Raw genomic sequence first — 6,000 nt, 5'->3', positions numbered from 1 at the left:
ATGGCGAACAAGAACATGAGGTAAACATGAGGTAAACATTGTCTGGTTTCTTGAATACTGTAGTGATTTTAATAAAATAAACGTTAAATTGTTTTTTCTGAAGATGTTATGAATCGATTTAGGTCAACTTGATTTTTCTCGGGAGGTAAGCTTTAATAATTAAACGTTTTAATCTCGGCAAGTTACAATTTTAGTAGCGCCATGCAGAAATGTGCCTTTTTAGCAACACAAGTAAAACATTTTTATTCTTCTGCATGATGTTTCTGGTCCCCATCCTCTCTATTGCTCAACATGTTTTTTCAACCAGTTATTGTTAATCGTCATGTTGTTGGTAAAATACTTTTTTAATGTTTTTTTTCTCTTTTATATGTTTCACAATGACAGGGGGCGGATCCAGTGTACGTCAAGCGCCGTCACGCGACTGACATAATTTTTACTAAGAATCGTAAAAAATAATAGGGTACTGTGTATGGCATTCCAAAGTCACATTCATACAGTTATCTTAAGATAACAAATGTTGAAGTGTCAACTTCGTTCCCAGTTAGTTTTACATTTTAAGCGCGAAACTTTACCATGTGCGTTGCGATTTTGCGTGTAAAAATTTTCAGGTAAAAAGAGTGTCTACTCGCGTATTACGCAAGAATTAAGTAAAATTAAAATAAAAACAGGACATAGTTTTAGAAGATACAAGGCATTTCAGTAACATTTTTTCCGAAATTTTGTAATGTATAAATTTTCAAAATAGTCATTCTATTTGTGCCTTCAAATTTACTTGGTTAGGATAGAGGTCTGGCGAAAAACAAACAAGTGGAAATTGATAAGTAAACGTACAAATTAGTCAGTCGTTGAAAGCAGTCAATAAAACGAATTGGATTTGTTCCGCCAAGTAACGTAGATACTGTAGTTAAATCAGATTTAGTATTTGAACTTACAAAGTGTCAAATCCATACCGCTAAGTTTTGCGTTTTTAGCTTCAATTAGACAATTGCGACAATTAGAGAGACAACTTCAGAGATTATTCATGTACGACTTGTAGATTGGTAATTAAAACATTGTTATAAACATTTGCATTGGACTTTAAATACTGCCTTTTGGTACTTATTACTGCGGATTAAATTCTGGTATTAGTATTAATAAGGTTCTTTCATACTGTTAAAAGCTCTTATACAATTATTATATTACTAGTCGGAGCCCGTACCTTAAATATCACATTTCGTGTTTTTGTAACACGACTATTTCTTTCGCAAAAAGAGACAGACAGAATACGCTGACTAGCCAGTAGCCCGTGGATTCTGTTCTATATTTTGTTTCCGTACCTCAACGTTTTTCTCGCGCACAAAAAGACAGACGGAATACCGCTATTACTAGCCATAGTTACCACTAATGCGCCCCGAATTACTAATAACGATTTCAAACATTCAAATTTAGAACGGGATTTAAAATTAAAATGGAAAATGGTGGACGTTTGAAATCTATAAAAACTGCAGTGTTAGAACTTATTATTTTCGTTATTTTCACATTTGGCTAAGGCTCTATCTATAAAGTTAGATCTTGATTAAATATATGTACACTTTAAACGCCTCTAGCCTTCTTGTTGTGTAATTTCACGTAATCATTGCTTTTGATTTTTGGTTAAAATTCGTTCAAAAGACTTACGCATACATTTTCGACTTATCAAATCTCCAAAAATTCTTGTGCTGTAATAACAAATTGTGTCTGAAAGCTATTCTGCTGAAACATTTTCCGCCAAATATGACGAATATGATAGAAATGCAGTACGGAATTGCATAGAGGCTTGTGAATAAGCTTATTGCCCAGGGGAAAATTTTTAAATAAGAAGCCCTGCGACTTGAAGATTTCCGTCATTAGCCTAAAAGATTCTGAAATTTGAAGTAGACTTTAAAACGGAGAACAATGGGGTATATAAACACATCATAAGTATCCTAATTCTCAATTATTATTGTAATTAACGTAAAATACAACTTGATAAATAAAAAATAATTTTTTTTTTACATATATATAGTATATATTCTAAAACAATAGTTAAAACTTTAACTAGATTTTTTTATAACTGATCTCGAAAATTCCAGGATGCAGGATTGCTATGTATGAACTTCACGATTCGAATATATATAATAACTTCTGAGCAATTTCAATTTCAATGAATTATTACTCTGTTAAGTTACCAATAAAATCCTTAAAAATTTCTCTCGTTGAAGATTTTTCGAAAATGCTGATGGTGCATGGTTTCATAACAAATGATCTGAAAAAGAAAGTATATTTAAAATTGCGAAAGAAGAATACAATTTTACCAGAACTGAATTAATACTAGGTTGTTTAATTATTGTCTACTTATCTGATTTAAAGTTAGAATTTATTAAAAAGATACAAATCAATGCCATGTGATACACAAAAGGTATACTATATAAATAAAAATATATATATAAATTTAGTCAAGCTGGCTTTGATATCATTGTTAAACAAGTATAATATTAAGCAGGCGATACAAGATTTTTAAACCTGTGGACAATACAGGACTTATTTTGTTGAAATCGATTTATTGAATTTTACAAATTTGATTGTTTATTATCGAGGAAATTGATTGGTCATTGTTTTCGAATTGAATTGAACAAGTTGATACAAAAAAGGGTAGACACTCAATTAATAAATTTGTCAGATTTGATAAATCAACAACATCATTTATAATTTCAAGAAAAAACATAAAAAAGGGAAGAAAACAAAGAAACCTGTAACATACTGTGGGTAGCGTCTAGTTGTACTGCAAGGGCTAACTATGTTATGTTATTGGTTAATTTATCAGTTCAACTTGACTGTTCCGTGCAATGAACAACAATATTTTTTCATGATTCAACAAATATCTTTTTATATATATTCTTGCGGTCAGATTCGTGTCAACCAATCACGGGCAGCCATTATGCAATGGGGTACAAATGCCGTAATTAATGTTTTTGTGGTGAAATCTTCATAAATACAATACTGGATTTTTCAAGGAATTCTTTTTTTTTTAGTCAAATCTTTAATATGTTTTAGATACTGCTTAATTTTTGCCATTTTGCGACATTTTAACGACATTTTACTTGTAAATTCTGTTTAAGTAAGGTTGCTACTTTGAAGGTTTGACCGTGAAAAGTCCACTTTGTTCTCCATCGGATAGCAACGAAGGAGAACATTCTGACCGCAAGAATACATGATAGCAGCCTCACAAAGGTTCCTTTAGAAGTTATTTTACTCACCCAAAACGCCTATACTTTTTACGGTGTATGTGGCTTATCAGCACCCTTGTTGATAAAATTACACAGGGCAGGATAAAAGTTTTTTGTTGCTTCTGAAAAAAGGGACTCTAATGAAAGCACTATTTTGTGCAGTTCTAGCTTGATAGCTGTAGTACAAGTGAGAGTAGTTTTACGACTATTAACTTATAAAATGCAAGAATTTAAAAATAAGTATTTAGCTCCCTAGCTACATCATTAAAGCTATTACGACAAGCCAGACCATCGGGAAGGGAAGACCAACAAAATGCAAGCAGTTTTAGTCATGGCCATACACGGAATGTTCTGTTCTTGATTGACTTTAAATTGTGATGCATTTATAAATTGCGGCCTTTGGATCAACGCCATAAACCGTTCTGAGTTTAATTTCATATAAAATATAAGTAATCCTTCTACTTACTGTTAACAAGTTTCGAAACAACTTGGACAAAGAAAAACAAACCTTTTCTTGAAGATAAATTCACGAGGGCTGCAGTGACATTTAAGCATATTAAACGAGACAATATTACAAAGCTTTAAATTAACATAACAAAAGAATCTCGATTAATATTTTTTATGGCAGTCAAATCTTCAGAGACAACAAAGAAACCGAGACAAGATAAGTTTTGCTCGATCAGTGTTACTTTGATTTTGAGGCAATCAGAAATGGGAAGGGCTTAAAAATGGCCCATCTCAACATTAATGGTCTGTCATCCAAACTAGACTATGTTAAACTTCTGCTACATCAAACAAAACTTGATGTATTCTCCATCTGTGAAACCAAAATTGATGACACCATCACTGACAATGACGTTAAAATTGATGGCTATGTTTGTTATAGGAATGATCGGAATAGACGAGGTGGGGGTGTTCTAATTTTTGTTAATGAAAACTTGGATAGCCACCTTTTGAAACACCTTTACTTCGAAAATGTTGAATCACTATGGGTGAAAGTGTGCCTGAAAAAAACTAAACCTATTTACGTGTGTGGGGTTTACAGGCCACCTGGAGGTAGTGATTTGCAGAGTACCGAAAACCTGTGTACTCATTTTAAACAGTGTTTTAACAAGCTCCCAGAAGAGAAAGAAGTTTTTATCTTGGGAGATTTTAACTATAACATGCTTTCAAAATATGCTCTTTCCTCCAAAATAAAGGAATTATGCTCCACTCTTTTCCTAAAACAACATATTACGGAGCCAACTCGTGTTACTGAAAATAGTAGCACTCTTATAGACTTGATACTTTCTAACAGTTCTTGTATTTCTAAAACTGGTGTCATGGATTTAGGCATCAGTGATCACAATTTAGTTTATGTGATCAGAAAATTCAAAAGGCCAAAATTTGAACCTAAAACATGCAAGGTTCGTAGCTACAAGAACTTCAGTGAAGAGGCTTTTCTGAAGGACCTCAGGAATTTAGACTGGTCATATTTTAATAATTATGATGACCTTGATAAAGCATGTGAGAAACTGAATAAAAATGTTAAAACAGTGGCTGACAAACATGCCCCTTTCAAAACACATAGATTTTCTGGCCGTGTTGAGGCATGGGTCACTGATGAATTAATAATAGCCATCAAAGAAAGAGACTTCTTGAAACGGAAAGCATCAAAAACAAAATCCATCATAGACTGGGAAGCTTTCAAACAAAAAAGGAACCAGGTAATAGGTCTCAAAAATCGACTCAAAAACGAGTACTATAATGACGTTTTGCAGGACTTTCAAAAACGGCCAAAACAACTTTGGAAAACCCTAAAAAAACTGGTTCCTGATAAGTCAGGCAATACTACCTCGATAAAACGAGTAGTCCAAAACGATGGTACAGAAACTTCTCACCCAAAAGAAATTTCCAACACATTCAATTCATTTTTTGTCAGTGTTGGTGCCAAACTAGCCTCTAAATTTTCTTCTGACACTACTAATGTTAATCCACCTGTTAGCGGACACGATTTTCGGTGGGCTCGTATTGAGACCAAAAGTGTCGAAAAAATAATTAGATCACTAAAACTTAATAAAGCTACAGGCTTGGACGGAATTGGTTCACGACTGCTAAAAGCAGGTTCGTCAGTTTTAAGTATTTATTTATCAAGTCTTTTCAACAAATCTTTATTTACTGGTTATGTACCTAAATGTTGGAAGACTAAAAGGGTCTCGCCTATTTTTAAAAGTGGCAATAAAACAGATCCTACTAATTATCGGCCTATCTCCATTTTGCCAATTCCTATGAAAATTTTTGAAAAGTTAGTGCATGAGCAAATGTCTCATTTTATTTCTGAGCACAACTTCCTGAATGACAGACAGTCCGGATTTCGAAAACTCTTTTCCACAGAAACTGCAGTAGTCGATGTCTCTGATTTTATTCTTACTGAGCTCGACCAACATAACTTTGTTTGTGCTGTGCTCATTGACCTTAAAAAAGCTTTTGACACTGTTGATCATAAAATTTTGTTAAAAAAACTATGGTGTTTTGGCATCAGAGATGCTGCCTTTGACTGGTTCGAGTCCTACTTAACGGACCGAATGCAGCTGACTCTTGTAAACGACACAGGATCAGATCTGCTTCATGAAGACGCTTTTGGGGTGCCGCAGGGATCTGTGTTGGGGCCCCTGCTCTTTCTTTTGTATATTGATGACTTAAAATCTGTCATCAATTCAAACTACCACCATCTATATGCGGATGATACAATAATTATTTCGTCTCATAAAAACTTGGATACCCTTGTCTCCCAGGT

Source organism: Hydractinia symbiolongicarpus, chromosome 8 (assembly GCF_029227915.1).
Source record: "Hydractinia symbiolongicarpus strain clone_291-10 chromosome 8, HSymV2.1, whole genome shotgun sequence".
NCBI lineage: Eukaryota > Metazoa > Cnidaria > Hydrozoa > Anthoathecata > Hydractiniidae > Hydractinia > Hydractinia symbiolongicarpus.
The sequence above is the reverse complement of the archived record's forward strand: the minus strand, read 5'-3'. Positions refer to the sequence as shown.